Source organism: Rhodnius prolixus, unplaced genomic scaffold, assembly GCF_049639745.1.
Source record: "Rhodnius prolixus isolate KJV_2025 unplaced genomic scaffold, Rpr scaffold_1, whole genome shotgun sequence".
Lineage (NCBI taxonomy): Eukaryota > Metazoa > Arthropoda > Insecta > Hemiptera > Reduviidae > Rhodnius > Rhodnius prolixus.
Genome location: NW_027411581.1, coordinates 46,810,541 through 46,831,733, shown reverse-complemented (window position 1 = coordinate 46,831,733; position 21,193 = coordinate 46,810,541). Strand labels below are relative to the sequence as shown.

At 32.7% G+C, this 21,193-nt stretch overlaps 1 long non-coding RNA gene across 2 annotated transcripts; it reads right to left on the bottom strand.

Annotated features, from left to right (window-relative positions):
* Positions 1 to 829: 829 nt before the first annotated feature.
* On the bottom strand, positions 830 to 21,182 carry LOC141461189 (uncharacterized). 2 transcript variants are annotated; one of them, XR_012462648.1, is made up of 5 exons: positions 20,954 to 21,182; positions 20,760 to 20,886; positions 19,112 to 19,331; positions 2,845 to 9,105; positions 830 to 1,315 (listed from the first exon to the last, which is right to left on the bottom strand). It is a non-coding gene; the product is annotated as an uncharacterized lncRNA (long non-coding RNA). The 2 variants fall into 2 exon arrangements; XR_012462646.1 differs by lacking the exon at positions 2,845 to 9,105.
* Between the last annotated feature and the right edge of the window lie 11 nt (positions 21,183 to 21,193).

The window sequence follows — 21,193 nt, the reverse complement described above, 5'->3', positions numbered from 1 at the left end:
GATAAACTTGGTTAACAAAATCAAGATCTTACTGCTAATTAAGTTAAAGTTTATACAGACACTTTGGCATGAGAAAGGGAATAGAGGGGCGGTAGTTCTTTCTCCCATCTGCTCTGCACCTTCCATCTCTTCAGAGTGAGTGAGAACTTTCCCTAACTTTACAGGATACGTTCTCAAGACCCTCCAATCTAATAAAGCCTGATTATCATTGAACTTAGGGGTGCTCTGTATATATATATTTTTTTATAGAAAAATGGAAGTTATGAAAACAACTTTTAAGTTTATTCTTGTCACAGGTCTCTTAGAAGGTGCAAACTTTTTTAATCCAAATAAACTTATTGTTATTAGGGAGGCAAAAATATTTTACTTAAGGACACTAAATAGCGAATAAAAGTCGTAACGGTTGCTGAGAGAACAGAAGCATGAACTATTAAGCAAGGATATACATATATGTTAGGTCTGGGTTTGATTTTCGGTTTTGGCTTTCGATCATTTAATGAACTATTAGGCAATTTATAGTAAAATATTCTTGGTTTAAGAGAACAAATTTTGAAGAGATTTACGTCACACAGTAGGGTGGGTTTATGGTTGGGTAAGGACGTGCCTAATTTACCCTTCGCTTTCTGGTTCGCGAAGGCTTTGGCTTTCTGTTCAACCCTTATAGAATCTAATTTACCTTTAAATCTTTGGCGAGCTGTAGCAAGGATCCTTAGCTGTGACTAATATGTTGAAGACGCTCAGGACAAAGCTTGCTTTCCAGGCCACTCTAAAGTTTTGCAAATGGCTATGGACGTCAATAATATCAGGTATTGAGCTCCTTAGATTTAAAATAAATAAATAAAATAGTTATTTATTAATATCTCTGCTACAATGGATAGATAGATATAAGCACGTTTCACACAATAAAGTCTTTACTTCACTTTACTAAAAAGCTCTACTGCTCAGATCGAGCCTTGGCCTCCCTGACAACCTCGAACAACCTCTCTCTGTCCAGCGCCTTCCTCTTCCAATCAGTCACACCCAGCTTCCAACGCTACACAATAAAATCACGCTGAAAAAATGAACTATTTTCAAGTTCGAGAAGTTCAACTGAAAAAATTTACTAAAAAGTGCTTTATCCCTCCAACTTTCTCTAGGTCTTATTGCAATAAAATAATTAATCCCATAAAATTAATAGTTTTAAATTTAAAAGTTTTAATAAAAACTAAAATGTTTTTTAAAAAAATCCGAAAGCTGGGCTATGTAGTTTCTGCTTTTCTGCAGTTTCGGCTGGTGACTCCTGTCTGAATACTGGCAGCTCATGTTTCAGCTTCATCTGAAACATTTTTCTACCTCTTACACAACAATAGATAAAGATATTATGAATACAGTTTAACCAAAATCTAATAAATAACGAAGACTTCTTTTTCTATTTGGTGTTTCTCAGATTGTGTTGCATTTTTCATGTTCTTTTAAATTTTTTTAGGTCAATATAATTTTTAAAAATAATTTCAAAACTATGTATATCAACTCCAATTTGTATTTTTGAAAGTTTTATAGAAATTTATTTTGTACATTTCAAGATACAGACACAAAAGTTTAAATAATCTTCAGAAACTTGTAAAATCACGGACTTTAATGAAAGGAAGTCAGTTTATTAGAAGAAGCGGGTGAAGCAAATGATCTTACTTCAATAGCAATGTCTAGAAATAGACCAGTAAATACAAAGCCAGTTTGGAAGAAGGAGCAGAATCAGATAAAATAGATTGAGTTGGGTCAAGCTACAAATTATCAAGTTTCCAGAGAAGTCTCTGGCAAGGCCATGTTCTTCACCAGTGCCAGCAGTTTAGGTGAGCAAGAAATCTGACTTTATGTATACAGAAGGGGTTCATAGGGCCACTAATTACTTGAAACTATGCACGAGTGTGCGGGTGTGAACGTGTATAGATAGTTGGGTTCGCTTGTATAGCAGCACATTCCTCTGTAACTTCAGATACCCATCCCACCGCTAATACAGCCTCATAAACATTCATAAAATGTGTAAATCCCCAACATTCGCCTTATCAACAAGCCGTGCAGTCCTTATAAAACTAAAAGTCGTGGTATGAATATAACATCTACACCAGTTCCATTCGTTTAACACTATAATCTTAGTAAACTTAAAAAACAAAACAAATCAAAATCAAAATAGAAATACAAGAATTGAGGTATTCCTGTAAATCGACTATTTACGGGATAAAGGCGTAAAATTGGACTTTCATAAAAAAGTGTAAATCTAAAGAATAGGTACCCGGAGGTGTGGCCTAATTCGAAGTGATTCTGATTCGCTGTTAATATAGAACCCGCCATATTCAAATATAAATATAAAACTATTTATTTTATATTTACACTTAAATCTGGCGGGTTAGGCTGGAAACATAGTGGAGCGGCGCGCAAAGCGGCGATGATAGCGAAGAGCAAAGCGGCAAAAACAAAAACTAGAAATAGATAGAGTTGCTCTATCTTCGCTTTGCTCGCCACTATGCGCGGTCCCATATGTTAACTTGTGTTTGATTTCGCCGCTTCGCTCTTCGCTATCATCGCCGCTTTGCTCGCCGCTCCACTATGTTTCCAGCCTTATATAGTAACAGCGAATCAGAATCACTTCGAATTATTTATTTAAGATTGATAATTCTATTGAAACACCCCCTGATTTATTTATTTCTTAATGGGGGGCTTCGCCCCCACACCCCTGATTTATTTATTTCTTAATGGGGGCTTCGCCCCCCACACCCCCTCCTAACCTACCTAATCACCCTCAATTTTTTAATTTGTGTCACAAGATTCATTACAATAATTACAAAGAACAACACAAAAGAAACTTACCTTATTCTGTGGAGTCCTTTTCCTGTGGAGGGTGCAAAACTGCAAATTTAAAACGCTCATACTCATAAAGTACAGTGCCCATACTCACCAAAAAAAAGGCACCTCAAGTCACAAACAGGGCACTCGCGGGAACTATTAATACATTAAAAAGGAAGCAGTTACTATGCAATGAGTGTACTGCGCATGCGCGCGAAACGAGTTACGAAATTCGCACAATCCGAAACAGTTCATTGGCGGTAAGTAGTTTAAAATCTCACCGGTAGGTACGCTGTACTTCCCACACCCTAAAAATAAACAGGGCACACCTCCGGGTACCTATTCTTTAGATTAGCATTGCGATTTAGGTTACCTATTTCAAATTAAGGGTGATTAAATTGCCTTTTTTAAGAAAAATATTGTATTTAACTATGTATAAGATTGTTCACCGTGTAAGAAAGGTTGGAACAGCATGGTCTTAAAATCAAGCTGAAGTAGCCAATGAACTTTGGAGCGAGTTGTTAAGTAGAAAAAAAAAAAAGATAGCAGGAAGTGTCACTGAAAATTGGTTGCAGAATTCTCGTACATCTATACACTCGTAATCTATTCAAGTCATCCTGTTGGAGCACTGAGGAGACCCATTTTTATGTGACTGGCAATTTTTTGGGATTCTTCCCAAATTGTAAGATTATATTTTGGTTATTCTTGGCTACTTACTACTTTCTGTTCAATATATGCCCTACTGAAAGATAAAATTCTACCTGACCTCTGCAATTCTTCAACATAATCTTTCCGCTTCTGTAACCACTGAAATTTTTTTTTTTTGCACATTCCAGAAAAATACAAATAATTAAATAAGACAATGAAAAAAGAAGTAGAAAGTCGCTTCAATGATTAGTTCAAGAAATAAAATGTTCTCCTGAGAATTTTTCTCCATTTACCACTAATAGTGTACTTTGTGTAAGATAAAGTATAAACAGACACTGTTAGAACCTATCTGAAAAATAAACAAAATTAAAGAAGATGGACGGGCCAGTTACATTTCGCTGGTGAGCTGCATTGTGTCAAAAGGACTACTCCCTTAATAAACCTAGCTTTACATTAATTAAACATTCTTACTTCTCACCAGATTCTTTTTAGTGGAATAAATAATTTAAAAGGCAATTATATAATTAGTGGTGAACAAACCAAAATTTTTCATTCTTAAAGGTTATAACAAATAGCAAGGGCTTTAAGATAAATATACATAATTGTTCCCATAGTGATGAACGTTGTTTACTTGTTGAAATTCAATCATATGCTACACACCCTTTATTTTACAGTTATCCGATGTCCACACTATTCTCTAGTTCATTTATCATTTCTTGCAGTAATAGTAAGTACATAGATGTTTTTATAGATATTTTAATGTTTTTTAGTCTTGAAGCTTGAAGAATTTAAGCTTATCGAACATCGTTCAAGGTAATCTGGTGGATATAAATATATACGACTCGTATTATTAAATTTTTTCCTAATCAACCTTACCCGTACATGAACAAGTGTGATTTTTTGTTTGTTTTTTTTACCACAGCTTAAAAATATAAATTTAGCATTGAACATAATAAATATCTTTGAAGCATAATATTGCAGCAAAAACGATGGAATTGGACAGATTATGACATGTTAAAACTGTCAAGTAGGACAAATAAATAAATAAATTTAAATTTCCAGATCCAGCGTACCGAGGACACCAATGAATATGCAAGAAATTCTTGCAGAGGCTAAGGCTGAGTTCGAACAAAAGAAAGCTGTTAGGGTTGCAAGGCGCAAATTAATGCGTAAGCAAATTAAGCTGCTTGAGCTGATAGAGGAAAGAAAAAAAATGAATGAAAAATTGACCAAAAATGAAGAAGAAATTGAAGGTAAATATTATTTTAATGCTAATTTTGCTTAAATGTATGCCTAGTAGAATCGTACGAGGGATAGTATTTTATTATTATGTAGATAATCATTGGATAACGTGCATTTAACCAATGTCAAAAAATAAATGCATTTTCAAACTTCAATCACACTCTTTCACATCCATTATGCTAAAAAAATTGAATTCGATATACAAGAAAATTATTCATTGTCTAATAAATTGATATGAATTTATGGTTTGCAGTTGATTTTTTATTTATTTATTATTATTTTATTTTATCTTTTTAAAGCAAGCTGCAGTAGTAATCACTCTATTCTTGCAGTAAACCCTATAATATTTTAATTTCTTTTCTAGTTTTTGGAGACTAAAAATGTTATCACGAGGTATTCGCTTCACAGTCATACGTTCCCACATTTTCATTGGACCTTAGAAACAATTTTTTTTTTAGGAATATCGAGGTGCGGTCATAAATAAATACAACTTTTTTTTTGCTTTCTACCAACGTTTCGGTAATTTTACTACCTTCTTCAGGGTATTGTAAAAAAAAAAAACATATATAAACATATGTAAATAGCTATACATTAAACTTCGCAAACTTTTTTTTTTACAATACTCTGAAGAACGTTGTAAAATTACCGAAACGTTGGTATAAAGCAAAAAAAAAGTTGTATTAAAACTGTCCGGTAGGACAGTTGTATAAGGGTTGACCATCAAAAACTGCACGAAAAAGCGTAACGTTGAAAAACACCCAACTTTGACAATTTTTTTCTATTTTTCTATAAAAGATAAAATTCCCAAATTTTCTTTAAAATAAAGGGCAAATCCTCCTTTATAACTGTAATTTTTTTGCAACAACCCAGATCTTATAGGTTTCGAGAAAAAAGTTGCCGAAAATGAGCAAAAACGGCTTTTTCAAAAAATGTTCTTGTTCTTGTTCTTCTTCTTCTTGTTGTTCTTGTTGTTGTTCTTGTTACCTTTTTTGTAAACAACGTAGCGCCTAAACGCGTGAACCGATTTTCATGAATGAGGTGTCATTCGATTCGGAATTTTATGTAGATGTGCCTTTTGGGGGTCTCGGCCCTGTACATCGAATGGGAGAGGAGTTAGCCCCCTTTATGTAAGGCCCCCTCCAAAATTATTATTACTAATTACTCTGTAAATCTTGGCCCGATATTGATAAAATTTGGTAGGATGATAGGGTTAGGGCTCCCCTACCTAACAATAAAGCGACGATCTGCTCTTACACTTGTTAAGGGGAAGTATAACAATCGTTTCAAATTATCGACACGTGAACCGATTTTCATGAATGAAGTGTCATTCGAATCGAATTTTTGTACAGATTTGTACTTTAAAAGTCTCGACGCTATGCCTCATAAGGAGGGGAGTTCGCCCCACCCAAATAAGGCCCTTTCTAAAACTATTATTACCAATATTTCTACAAAGCTTAGTCCGATTTTGATAAAATTTAGCACGAAGAAGTGATTAAAGCTCCTCTATGTGGCTGTGGAGTGCCATCATGCTCTTACACCTACTAAGAGGAAGTACTGCAATCGTTAAAATTATCAATGAGTGAACCGATTTACATCAATGAATTGTCGTTCGATTCAAAATCTTTGCCTTTTTAGGGAGAAGTACTGTAATCGCAGTTTATTTTTCTTGCTCCTCTTAAAAGGAAGTACTGAAATCGCAGTTTAATTTTGCTATTTACGTACAAATACCTTCCTATTTTATTCAAAACTCTTTCTCAAAAAAATGGTTATTGAGGATGGTTTGGGGACCGCAACTATAACCATTCTTTAAAAAGATCTCTCTAGTGGTAATTACGGTTCCGATTTAACACCTTATCAGGTTATAATGATAGAATAGCTTATTCCAAATTTTAAAAAAATCTGTAAAGCAGGCGTAACTTTGCTAATAGACAAAAAGGAAAATCTATCCAAAAGGTACAAAAATCTCCTTAACAAAAACTTACAGTTTAAAAAGTTAAGTATAAGGGTTGATTAAACGCCAAAAGGTACACAAATCAGCAAGTACCCAACATTTCATTAATACTTCATTGATATTATTTAAGTAATTTTACCGCATTAATTTTCATTAATATTTTTTAAGAATTTATTAGATGTCACATACCCTTATGCTGGCCAGTTCATTCATAATAGTTATAATTGTGATAAAATGTATATTATATCTTCGTATAAATAGGTACTTTATTTTAACTCTATTCCAAATTATTCTTCTGATTTCTCTTTAATGTGCCCTTTATTCTGAAGTTGTCACATATACATGCATGTTAAATTAGAAAAAGACAAATTTAGAGTCGGCTACTGTTTAAATTTGAATCACGGAGGATTTAAAACAATATTTCAGTCTTGAATTCGTCTTACCGAAATATTTGTGAGCACAATTACACACAGTTAATAACAAGTAGATTATTCAAAATTATTTATTCATTTCTCAATTGTAATTTAATTTAGTTCCCCTAATTTTACTTATAGTAAAATACTGGAATAATTAGTTGTCCTAAAAATATGCATATCTTATTTACTTTATATTACATATACACAACATTGTGGGAAGAACACCTAGATGGAGAATGTAATTGAAGACAACTATATTATTTACGATAAAGCCAGATTGACTACTACATAAAATAACAATTACTTTAATCGAAGAATGAACTTAAACCGACGATTTTTATTTAAAAATAAAAATAAATAAACAAAATCATTGATGTATGTTGGTGTAAGCATTTTTTAAAAAAAATTTTGAATTTTTAAGCCTCATATTTTTTTATTTTTATAACGTTTTTTTTTTCATCTGTAATCAATAGTTTGATTATTATAGATAAATAGATATTACAGTCAATCTAAGTTAAATGGTGTGCTACTTGAACAAATATTTTGTAGATGAAAATGGCCAGCATAAGGGTATGTGACATCTAATAAATTCTTAAAAAATATTAATGAAAATTAATGCGGTAAAATTACTTAAATAATATCAATGAAGTATTAATGAAATGTTGGGTACTTGCTGATTTGTGTACCTTTTGGCGTTTAATCAACCCTTATACTTAACTTTTTAAACTGTAAGTTTTTGTTAAGGAGATTTATTTAAGACCGCACCTCGATATTCCCCCCCCCCCAAAAAAAATCATCCATCAACAACGGTCGAAAAAACCAAATCCATCTTTGAAACAATCCTTAACAACCTCGATGGGACCAGTTTCCTACATTGATTGATATGGTCTTGCATTTTTGTGCCTTTTCCACAATGTAAAGCTTCTTTAAGTACTAAAGTTCAGAATTACATGCTAAATAATCAGCCTTCCTCTCATTCAGCTTCATTGCATAGATAGCAAAGCTCTTTATCTTCTCTGTTTCCAACTTCTTCTACTTTCTACCATTCAAATTGAGAACTTTCTAAAAATGGCCTTTATAAAGGTTTCAAGCAGTTAGAAAAAAACAGTATTATTTTTTTACATTTTCAAAAATCTATTTTGTTAGAGACATAAAGATTTAACAACTTTTGAAAAAAGGCTTTATAATATACATGCTGACTACTAACCGTTGCGATCAGGTGTTGTGTGGATGTCATATAGCTACCATTAACGAAACCTCACATTAAATTCAATATCTCAAACAAAGGCGAGTATATTTACGAAAGGCAATACCTTCCGGGCTTCTAAAAGTCTTAAGCAACACAGTTTCCTAGATTCTTTAAATATTTGTAATTTTTTTTTTTGGGGGGGGGGAGAATAATGGATGGATAGTATGAGAAATGCAGGATTTTGGGGTTGCCATTAAGGATCAACACCTCAATACAATTAAATGGTCGTGGCCTTAGACAGAGAAAATGATAATGTGGAAGTACAGGATTCTTAAACATGAAGTGGTATATGACATAAACTGTAATTAATAAAAAATCATAGTTGAAGAAGTGCCAGGTCAAGAAGTTTTGCAGCCATTTGCAAAAAAAATAATAATAACAAAATGAAGAAGATATTTTACCGTCTCTCCACTTAAGATCCCATTACTAAAAACATTTAAAAGCTTTTGATATTAAGTAACGTGTTTAAGCATTAATAGTAAATTTATTCATTAATTTTAACATTAAATTATTTTAATGGAAGCATTAATTACAAGTACAACTAATAAAAACAAAACATTGTTTTTTTAATTTATTTTTTAGAGCTCGAATCCAGTGCCGCCAGTATATCGTAATTATAGTCAGCAGTAAGAAGTGTTCGCAGTAAGCTCAGAGTGATCGGTATTGTATTTTCTCTTTCGTTCCACCGCCAGACTTTTGGGTAAAGCTTCGCTTAATTTCTGAATTTGGTGTTCTTTAACCACGTTCCGTCTCCGATATTCAGGTCGGATAGTTTTCTTCTTTTTTTTTACCAAACAAATAAAATATATTAGTTTTAAGTCATTGCACACTGTTCTAAAACAAAAATACAGTTCATGTGGCTTTAACACCAGCTAATTACAAAACAAACTTGCTCGTTTTCCTTCAAAGAAAAAACCAAATTAATTAAACTGTATGGCCGAAACAAACCTTTTATTTTTCTCTTACTACTGGTATGGAGAGTATTGCGTTCGTGCCAAATATTCCATACTTTTTTTTTTTTTCACCGTAAATATCATTTTTTAGATGCCCATAGTCAAAAACAATGATTTCAATAAAATAGCCTCTGTTTTGTGAATGCCATTGAACACTCTAGTTAAAGAAAGAAAAAGTGCTGGTAACTGAAACTTTACATTTCGTTTACGAGGGTCGTTTGAAAAGTCCGTGCAAAAATAAAAACTACTTAATTTTTTGGGGTAAACCTTTTTTATTTTTCAACATAGTCTCCTTTTAGGCTTACACAATTCGTCCAACGCTGCTCTAGTTTGTTGATCCCTTCCGAATAATAGGATTTGTCCAAGTCTGAAAAATAGCCATTCGTTTCTGCAATCACCTCCTCGTTTGAATAAAATCTTTTTCCCGCCAGCCATTTCTTCATATTGGGGAACAAATAGTAGTCCGAGGGAGCCAAGTCTGGAGAATGGGGGGGATGTGAAACGAGTTGGAACCCTATTTCCATTAATTTTGCGACCACAACTGCTGAGGTGTGAGCTGGTGCGTTGTCGTGATGGAAAAGGACTTTTTTGTGGGCCAATCATGCGCGTTTTTCTTGCAGCTCGGTTTTCAAACGGTCTAATAACGATGAATAATATGCACCTGTAATAGTTTTACCCTTTTCCAGATAGTCGAAGAGGATTATTCCTTGCGAATCCCAAAAGACAGTCGCCATAATCTTTCCGGCCGAAGGAACGGTCTTCGCCTTTTTTTGGCGCAGATTCCCCCTTGGTAACCCATTGTTTAGATTGTTCTTTGGTCTCAGGAGTGTAGTGATGTATCCATGTTTCATCCACAGTGACGAAACGACGCTTAAAGTCCTGCGGATTCTTCTGGAACAGCTGCAAACCGTCCTTGCAACACTTCACACGATTTCGTTTTTGGTCAAGCGTGAGCAATCGCGGCACCCATCTTGCGGATAGCTTTGTCATGTCCAAATGTTGATGCAAAATATTATGTACCCGTTCATTCGAGATGCCCACAGCACTAGCAATCTCACGCACCTTCACTCTTCTGTCATCCATCACCATATCATGGATTTTATCAATGATTTCTGGAGTAGTAACCTCAACTTGTGCCCATATGGCCACTCCGAAAATTTTGAAACCACTTATAAACTGTTCTAATCGAAGTTTCAGAGTCACCATAATGTTTATCAAGCTTCTCTTTAGTCTCCTGAGGCGTTTTGCCTTTCATAAAGTAGTGTTTAATCAACACACGAAATTCTTTTTCGTCCATTTTTTTGAAAATCACTCGACTTCCTCGATTCAAACGAATGCCAAACACAAAGAAATAAACCGATCTGGCTGAAACTTGGTGTGTGTTCTTCCAAGAGATGCTACTAACTAAACATAACCTCGATACGCGCCAGTAGTGCTATCTCTCTGACTTTGCACGGACTTTTCAAACGACCCTCGTATGTGCTACCAAGGGGCCAAGACAGTCGGTTTGTAACAGTTCCATTTTGGGAGAAAGAGTACTATTTTATTGTTTAGGTTCTTTTTTTTTTAAATATTTACTCGAAAATGGCTCCTAAAATTTTCTTTGGAATTCTTTATAAATATAACACAGTGCATTAAGCAGATTGAAATAACAGAGGTTGCTATTTGCAAATACGTAAATCGATGAGAAAGAAAAATCTCGTAAGTTTTATTTTAACTCTATCGCGACATCCGTAACAGGTTACACAAATTCTAACATGTATCCAAATTCTGTTAACCATTAATATTTAATCAATGCTTTTTTTCTGTTGCGATTGCTTTGCAAAAGTTGGCAACGATTTTGTTTAAACTTGCAAAGTTTGCATTAACGCAAGACTATCACTTCATAAATAAGATTCTCTGGAAGTAATATAAACTTTCAATGTATCTCTAAAGTGCCACAGTGTACAAATTCATCTTCTACATTCCACAAAAAACAAGTTGATTAAAAATTTGTCCTTGTTTTATTGATATTATAAATATAAATTCAAGATTATAATTCCTAAAAGTTTTTAAAGCAATTTTACCTAAAAAGTTCAGTATTAACATGTAAGAAAGAAAAACAATGTCGAGAACTTTTTGTGGTGTATGAAATAAAACAACAGGGAGCGGAAGAAGCTGGGACAGCAGAAAAAGCTTTTTTCCTTCATTCATGAGGAGTTTGGGAGTAATCTCGCACTTTATCTTTCAATGGTATCTTAATAGCAGCAGCAAACTTTGCGACTCCAAGCTGCTGCCTTTTTAGATAACAGACCTGAAGAATAGGCGATGCCACATTTTACATTTATCCTACTTTCTTTGCGACCACTATCCACCTTTAATAATGATTTCTGCTATCTAAGCAGATGTTACCTTTTTTTTTTTATTTGTATTTTTAATTTACTTTCTTAAAATAAAATTACCTTTATTAGAAGTTCAGTTTTTATGTGTTGGTAATTTACTTGTAAAACGTAATTTAGGAAACCAATATGATCTTTAAAAACAATTTCCATTTATACCAGATTGCATATACAGGATGTCCCAAGCTATATGGATAACGACTTTTTCTCGGAAACTAAGATAGCTAGAAAAAAACTAAAAATTACGTGTCCCCTTAGTTTTTTGTTAGGAATCCAAATTTACTTTGTAAATTTTTTTCGGTGCTTCCAGAAGCCAGATACAGGCACCAACTTCATTTTTTCAAATGGGAAGGTGCGGTTTTTGTTTTAGAAATAGATTCCTCTATTTTTTTTTTTTAAAGAAAAATTTACTTGAACGGTTTTTTTCTGAATGAAGTTATGAATGAAAACATGATTCTTATAAGAAATTTCAAAATAATAATATTATAACGGTTTTTTGATAGAATAAGAAGAAAAGTACTATTTTATTATAAATTTTACTCCTCATTAATATTACAGATGCTGCCAATTGCCCCTTACTGCCAAAAGGAGTAAAATTTATAATAAAATAGTACTTTTCTTCTTATTCTATCAAAAAACCGTTATAATATTATTATTTTGAAATTTCTTATAAGAATCATGTTTTCATTCATAACTTCATTCAGAAAAAAACCGTTCAAGTAAATTTTTCTTTAAAAAAAATAGAGGAATCTATTTCTAAAACAAAAACCGCACCTTCCCATTTGAAAAAATGAAGTTGGTGCCTGTATCTCGCTTCTGGAAGCACCGAAAAAAATTTACAAATTAAATTTGGATTTCTAACAAAAAACTAAGGGAACACGTATTTTTTAGTTTTTTTTCTAGCTATCTTGGTTTCCGAGAAAAAGTCGTTATCCATATAGCTTGGGACACCCTGTATAATATATAGTATTTTTTTTAAAAAAATAAACGTTTCACAATAAATATACGAGCATGTTGCATGTTCTCCCTTTCTTAAAGACCTTGTTAAGATTTTATTAAGATTTATGTATTAAGCGATTAAAATCTCATATTCATCGATATTTAATTTAAATAGAAAATTTAACACGAATGTTGTCATATCTTAAAAAAAATAATGTCCTAGCTTTCACGTTAATCATATTGGAATTAAAACTGTAATTTATCAGGAGTGTCTATACAAGGGAATAGGCTATTCAGGTCTCAGAAGGAGAAAATAAAATTATTACCAGTTGTTTCTCTTCATTCAGTAATAGAGTAACAAATAATTGGGTTTACACGGTTTATAAAGTTTTAGAGTTCAAACAATAACCTCCATTTGCCTGATTAAAAGGCAATCTGCCTATCTCCAATCCTCCATTCTGCTACTACTTAGTGCCCTTCATTAAATAGAAATTGATTGGTTATCTTGTAGTGTTATTTTCTACAGCATTTGCTTTTTTTTAATAAACTGTTACAACAATATATATCATTTGTAATTTTTAAGGGCAAATAAATGTAATTTACTCAAAAGAGGTAATATTATCATAGATGCAATTTTATCTCTGACATTTCTACTTAAATTTTCTTGCATTGTCCACAAACCATTTTGAACTAAAGGCTCGTTGATAAAATAAAAAAGAGAAGAAGCTTGCAAAACTAGAATTAAAAATTAAAATAAAATAAAATAAAAAATGGGAGCATAAGCCCGAGGGAATACTAGGCAGGTTAGTTACAGGTCACAAGCCAAATTGTCGCCAGGAGGCCTTACTGGTGTCAGTATCACTAATCTTCTTGAGATTATCCTTTTATCACTTCTACTTCCCCTGCACGAGCGCAGCTTTACCTATCCTAGTACTCAAAATTTCTCTTACGCTCATTATAAATTAAAAATATAAAATCATTTTAATTTAAATCCTCATTTAATCATTTATAAAATGAAATAAGTGTTGTTCATTTTTTTTTTTGTGATAATAAGAAGATTTAACTAAAATTTTATTCATCTTGGTTTCATCTATGATTCGATTGACATGTCACAAACTTTTATGAAATCAAAAGCTGTAGCAAATTAACAAACAACCCAATAAGAATGTTTACTCTGAATACCAAGATGATGATGTTTTGGAATTAATTAGTGTTGAGTTTTTGGGGAAGGAATGAGGTCACTAAGGTATCTTTACGTTATAGAAAATATATCAAATAAGTTTTTTTTTTTTTTTTTTTTTTTTTTTTTTTTTTTTTTTTTTTTGGCGCATCAACAGCTGAGGTTATTAGCGCCCGGAGCTTTTTCCAGTGCACTGCCGGCCTCCGGACAGTGTTCTCTCGTTACAGACAACACTGTCCATCACCGGACAGTGAGCTGTAAGAATCAAATAAGTGAAAAGACAAAATATTCTAAAGGTTACCATAGTAGCTTCATTAAAATGTAATTTGTACAACTTTGTGAGATTATGGTGCCTCTAAAAGAATACTTTAAATCATGTCTCTTAATTCAAAGTGGATAAAAGGGCTAAATGAATTAGGAATCACCTACAGCTTAAGTGATCACGTAATGTTGCCTAGATAATTTAAGTGACAGAACTAATAGAGATTTGGGAAAGTTATTCAGAATTTCGATGAAATTAAATCGATTGTAATTAATACAATATTAATAGAATTTAATTAATTAATAGCTTATTTTAAATAAATGAGTGTAAGATCAAAAGGAAAAAATACAAAACCGAAACAAGTAAACCTAGTAATCAGATAACTAATACCTTTGTGTAATAGATGGAAGTTGATGAAGTTTTCCTCGGATAAGCGATAGAACTTTTTTAAAAAAGCACTGTAGAGGAAAAATGTAAAAGTTGAAGGCTTTTTGTAAGCTTCAGTGCAATGAAAGTTTTTATTATGATTTTAAATATAAATTTTGTTTAAAATTTTTTAATAAATATTTTTTACTGTTTCACTTAAATATATTATTTTTAAACAATTGAGCCTTAAACAAATCGTTGAATTAGAAATGAATTCTATGAAATTTAAAAAAAAAAAAAGTAAAGGAAATTGGCAGTAAAAGAGTAAGAAGTTAAAATAAAATTGAGGAAATTGGCAAAGGAAAAGTATAGTCAGTTGGAAAAGTTGTCTGAAAATGGTTCTAGCAATGGAAAATATTATTTTCCGCCAGAAGTTATATTTAGTGCCGCAGGCGCGATTGTATGGGTCTGAGCCTCGCTAGCACATGGGTTGGCGAAAGGTGATGTCGAGAGAATGGAGTTCCTCAAGGGTGCACTTGAAGCGTCAATATCTACGCCCAGGAGTGTTGGCGAGCTATCCTAACTCGCTGGTGTCGGCTCTTTCTATTATCTCATATGTAAGAGGAGAGTACGGAGACGCGGCGCAGAGAGAGACAAGAGCAACTTTAAGAGAGGAGTAGAAACATGAGAAGAGAGAACGATAGTACCTTATATTGGTAGTACCTGTTTTATACTTTCCTTACGATGAAATGTGAAGTTCTCTTTATTGGCTATCATATTCAAACATATAGTTTTCCTTTCCACCAGCTTTATCTACACTCTTCATTCTTCCAAGGAAAACAAACTTAGCCTATAGACTTTACGTCGCTCTTCTTTTTTATCTGCACTTATTTCTACCGCAATGTAAATCATCGAATACATCCATTCCTTCTCTCGCTCTTCTAGGTTTTCTCAATGTTATGGTTGTCACCTAACTATATGGGAGTGCTTTAGTAATCACCCATATCGAGAGTTGCTCAGAAAGTTTTAAGATATGTAAAGAGCGATTTTGTAAATTGGACTTAGTTATAGGTTCATTATAATAAAACGATGCTGTCGAAGGAATGTGTGGAATCAGCATTACCCCTATTAAAACTACATTCTTCGAACAGTTTCAACCTAAGGGTGTTCATTTTTTAAGACGGCTCAAATGCATTTCATGCTTAAACGGTTAATCTGAGCAGGTGCCACCTCAGATACAGAGAACAGTTGAAAACCTGCTTACGAGCCAGAGGAGGCACCTTTGAAGGCACAGTACATGCTTCACAAGTTGAGTAAAGTGCATTATCTGATAAATTAAGGAATAAGTTTGATCCTTTACATGAAAGATATTGATCACCTAAATTTGTGGCAGGAGGTTTCCAATTTTTTTTTGGTAATTAAACGCAACTCTCCCAAAATTACCAAATAATTATTAAATCTTCTTGTTTGTAACAGATGTAAAATGAAAATTTTTTAGCCATTTTGTGTATGCTTGAGAACATCTAAAGCTCTTAACATTTGATTTTTCTTAGAAAAATCACTCGGAAAACGACTTATTTCCCGATAATACTAGCTTTACTGCCTTGGAAGCATTTTTAGTAGAAAGGGGATGAAAAAATACATAAAAATGACCTATCGCATGCTCTTCTTTCTCTTTGATAACAAGTTAAAAAATAAATACCAGATTTTGAAATGGCCTAACACCTTTAATATTGAAGATATCGAATTTCGGTTCCAGGTTTCTTTCATAACTTTTTATACTCTTTAAAACTGTATATAAAAATGGGGGTCAACTGCGAATCCTCACTTTTGGTCGCGCGTCAGCCTTGTATGCGGGCAGGAATCTAAAATCAAGTCACATATTCTAAAACTAGAGGTGACTGGCAACAAATTTTTCCTCTACCATTTTTTGCTCAGATTAACCGTTTAAGCATGAAATGCATTTGAGCCATCTTAAAATGAACACCCTGTATATTAACAGTTTCAGAGTTAACATATTACACAAAGACTGTATCAAACCAACTACTTGAGGTTTTTTTTTAGTTTACAAATGAAACCAGTAACCAGAATGTTTATAAAATATTTTCTAGTACTACCAACTGGCCCGTTAATTAGTTTCTAGGTTACTTTTTCCCCACAATTATATTTCTGTGTGCTGAGTGGGAGGATAGACAGTTAGTATAAAAATGGAAGTATTTTTATTTATCACTATATCCAAATAAGAAATTTAAAAAATACCTAAATAAATAAATTCTAAAATTTCGTGTAATTCTATATTGTGACTGTCACCTTTTATTGGCATTTAAGCATCTATACTTAGTCAGTTCTTACTTCCTGCTGTTATTAAGAGCATCTGTTGTGAAGTTGTTGTAAGATGAGGAACATTTTGGAAATGAAATTTAGAGCTTCTGCTATGAATTATTGAAAATTAATTTGTGAAAAAAATCTGCATGCGTTTCGATAGCTCTTAAGCTTTTAAGCTCTTAATCTTAATCTTTTACAAGTTCCTGAAAAAAAAAGTATAAAAATCATTCCTTAAACCGTGTGGAACGTACAAGACAAGAACAAGAATGTCGAACGTATGAGAATTTTCCTAAATCTATCATTGATCGTTGGATTAATTAGATATGCAATACTGAAAGGATCCTAGAGCAATAATTAAAAAAAAAATAAAAATACTTTTTTACTCTTCCTAAACGAACAAAAAAATGTAATGCTACCTTTTCAAATTTTTCCAATTTTCTAGGAAAATATCTCTTGAGAAACCCCTGAGTCTAAAAAAAAGTGGTTATTAGAAAAAGGACTGTGTGTAAGAACAAAAATATCACAAAAACAAAGACTTTAAGCAACTGAAACTGTATACATAGATTTTTCGATCGTTACTTAATTATTAAAAAAGAACTAGTTCTAAAGACTTATTTTCACCGAAAAACTGACATAATAAAGCAAATGCTCATATCAGAATTCAATTGCAGCCAACCAATTAGTAACTTTTTTCAGAGAATTTTTAATGTGAACCTAATAAAGGTTAAATCAAATAATCATCAACCATAAGAATCAAAAAGGAATAGTGCCGTGGCGGGATATAAATCGTACTACACATTCTTAAAGTAAAGAAAGTTTCTTACAACGTTGGAATCTACTATCTACTAATTATTAAGAAATGTTATTGTAAATGAAATTCTAAAGTTTGGATCAATTCATTCCTTCAATTCAACATTCAATTAATTGATTCTCCGATTCTTCAGTAAAGATTATCCTGAGAGCAAGGTGAGATTACATCACATAAAAATTGATTACATAATGTTTTTCAGTTTGGATCATGTTTCCTTCGTAATCATTTTATAAAATAATAACTCTATAATAGAATCAAAACCTAACCAGCTCTATTATAATCCCAGGCTACATTCAAGGCTAAATCTTATGATCGCTGGTCTCTCGACATTTTATCGAAGAAAATACCCAGCGAAGTCTGAAGTAATGTAAATGTAAATTACCAAGAGAAGTACATGGTTGGTAAAAGAGAAATGAAAGAGATATATGTACTATCAAAGTGTGTACATCCCTAGAGTTCAGTGCCTCCAGTGTCCCATACAGTAACTTGCCAATAACGAATTCATCCTTTGTACACTCGATAACCTATTTATTATACATGGAAAATGGTAATTTGAGATATGCCGCCTAGAGATAGAAAAAAAATTGGTTGAAGAGCTGATATTACAAATAGAAATACCTTCCTTACTTCATCAAAAAGTCGAACAATGCTATTATTGATAAAGCTTCATATATTCTTTGCTAGGGTTCAAAAATGTTAAGTAAATAAACGTAACCAAGTTTTCAAACGGACTAAAACCCCAAACTGGTACTAAAAGTACGAATAGAAATTGCACGAGCTAATTTGTCATCAGCTATAGAAATCTCCATCTGCAGTGCATTAAACTGCATTGACAGATATTGAATATGGAAATTAATAATTCTAAGATCATCTCAGACTCAGTAAAGGTGGCGATCTCATGTCAGTTAAAATCATCCTAAACAAAGAAATGGTAAACAAGAAATTATAATTTTAGTGCGTTATCTTCGTATTAATAAGCCAGTTGTCAGGACTAATGGTTCACTCGAAACAATGCAAGTTGCAGAGGTGGCAAGGGTCACGCCTAAACCTCCAATAAAAGTGATATAAGTGCCTTTAATTGGCAACATACAAATCTTCAACCGAAGTAAAATCGAAAATTTAACTCAATGGTGATGTTGCAGCTGTCTAAAGTTTTTCTTCTGAGCTTAGGCCTCACATTCCACTACCTCCTCCCTTTTTGATTTTTGGGATTGTCGCAAAATCTCTCAGTCTTCATCACCATGAAAGTTCACTGGACTGACCACTCAACATCTTCTTCCTTTGATAGTTAAGAGAGTTGTATCGAAATTCACGTAGCTAAGCTCCTGAATCTTTCTGAAACTCACCCTATTATTAAATATTCCACATAATGAATATTACTGATTGGTGAACAATATCTTCTCTAATTTGGGCTTTATCCCCTGAAACATGCCGTCGTGGCACTCTACAGCTCCTGCAGGGTGCTGTATCTAGCTTCTTGCCGTCATACCTCCTACTAAGCGCAGCTAATCAAGCCTTTGCTAAATCAAGGTTTGCCTACATTATCTAGATAGACTACTATTCTAAACTACCTGGTGGAGAGGATTGCCAGCGCTGAAGATTTGGCCGCATCGGATTTGGAGCCGCTGGAATGGCTCACTAGCATTACTGGTTTCCAATACTTTCCACCGCGCTGCCATACTGGAAGGAATATTCTGCTTCCTTGGCTACACCTCCTTCAGCTTGAGGATCACAGATCTCCCTTCCTTCCTCTTTCTGCGTCCCCCTACCTTCTCTTTTTGTTTCTTTACCCTGTGGAAATAATAAATTCACCTGATCAGCGATTTGACTTAATTAGGACCCTGATATCATTCGCGACACCAAATTTTGGCCATGATTTCATGATCCTATCAACGCGATTCGCGTTATATCTAAAGATTGAACCCTTTTAGGGCAAGGAAAACATACAAAGAAAGAACAAGATGGGAAATGGGAAAGGTGGGATAGACGTACTTTAGAAGCTGTCCAATTGAACCACATTGGATGACCAGCGTCCAGGTTATCTCGGAAAAACGTAAGGAGGGTTACTATTTTACTAATTTTTAGTATATAACAATTATTGTTGCCATTGAATCCTATAAATATCCTTTAATACTGTTATAAGATAATATATAAGTTTCAGATTCAGTAAGAAGATTATATATTCATGATTTCAGGCCTAAAAATGACTAGTGAAGACTATTTGAAGTATATCATAGACGCAAAAGATGACTTTTTAAGGTATTACTGTTAATTTTTATTTTGCTCTTTTTTTTCTCTGACGGAACAGATTCTCCATTACCTGTTATTTCTGTTCCAGAAATTATTATAAAATTGCATTTGTGCTTAATTAGTGAGCTTTGATAGATCATTTTCATTCTAGGCAAAAATCAGAGGTAGAAAAAGTGTTGGCCGAAAGTAAATGAACAACCTCTGTAAAATGCAAAGAGAACAGATCTGTCAAAGAAAAATAACGAAACTTTATGATGAGGAAGTAATAGACACTATTTTGAATAAATACAGAAGTGATGCCAAGGCTGAATTTAATTGATGTAAATGAAAAACCTACTAATGCAAAATAAATGGACCTATTAATAAAAAATTATATCCAAATATATTGTCTAAATAAATTAATAAATTTCTCAACAATTTCTCTCAAGTGTACTTACCATTTTATCCATTTTTATTTATTTTTTAACAAGCTCAAAAATTTGTAGCTTTAGATTGTATCATACTATTTTTTATTTATTAAATTTTGAACGTAGGGTAAATTTCTTCGGTAATTTATTATAAATACAAAAATAGTAGTAAACTGACTAACATCTGAGTAAGTTGAAATATACACAAAATTAAAATTAATAAAACTGTTCTACATTTCTTGAAAATTGGAATATATTTTACAAATATAAATCTAATAATGGTTCTTTTCAAGTAAACTATAGCAATAAAGTCTAGCAAATGTGTTTTTGTCGCTAAATTTTCACACAATTTTTTAAAAATTAGAATCTTTAGGATGTAAAATATATGTAACTACATTAACTACAGGTAATGAGTAAATGGATTTCGATTTGATTTAACTTATAGATAAAAAGGAAGAGAAACATTTTTAAACACAAATTAAACAGTTATGGCCTTAGTTGTTATTTTCGTGATAAACCACACATGCTAATAGATAGGTTTCGCTTAAAAAAATTAACATACCGTCTAATTTATTCCTTATCCATTCAAGTTTGAACTTAAATGTACAGTAATTAGTTAATCTAATTTTCCTCGATGTATCTCTCTTGATTTTCTTGAAAACTTACTTTAGGGAAGAAAATAGAAAAACCTACGAGCAAATAAATGGTTACAGTAATTTTTTTTTAACGTAATAAGTGAAATGTTAAAAGCATTACCTGGTTTGGAATGGAATTACATATTTATAATAAAACCGTAGTTAATAAAGTAGTTGGAATAAAAATGATCAAATATTAATAAATTTTTAATTGGGAGTTAGTTATGCACTTTGTAATCAAAATACGATTGCCACTGGTGTTACGCTGTCTATTTTCTAACTAGTAAACCAAATAAGAAGCTTAAATAAAATCAACTAAACCGAAGAATTCCGATTATAGCCGACTGCATTCGGGTAGAGT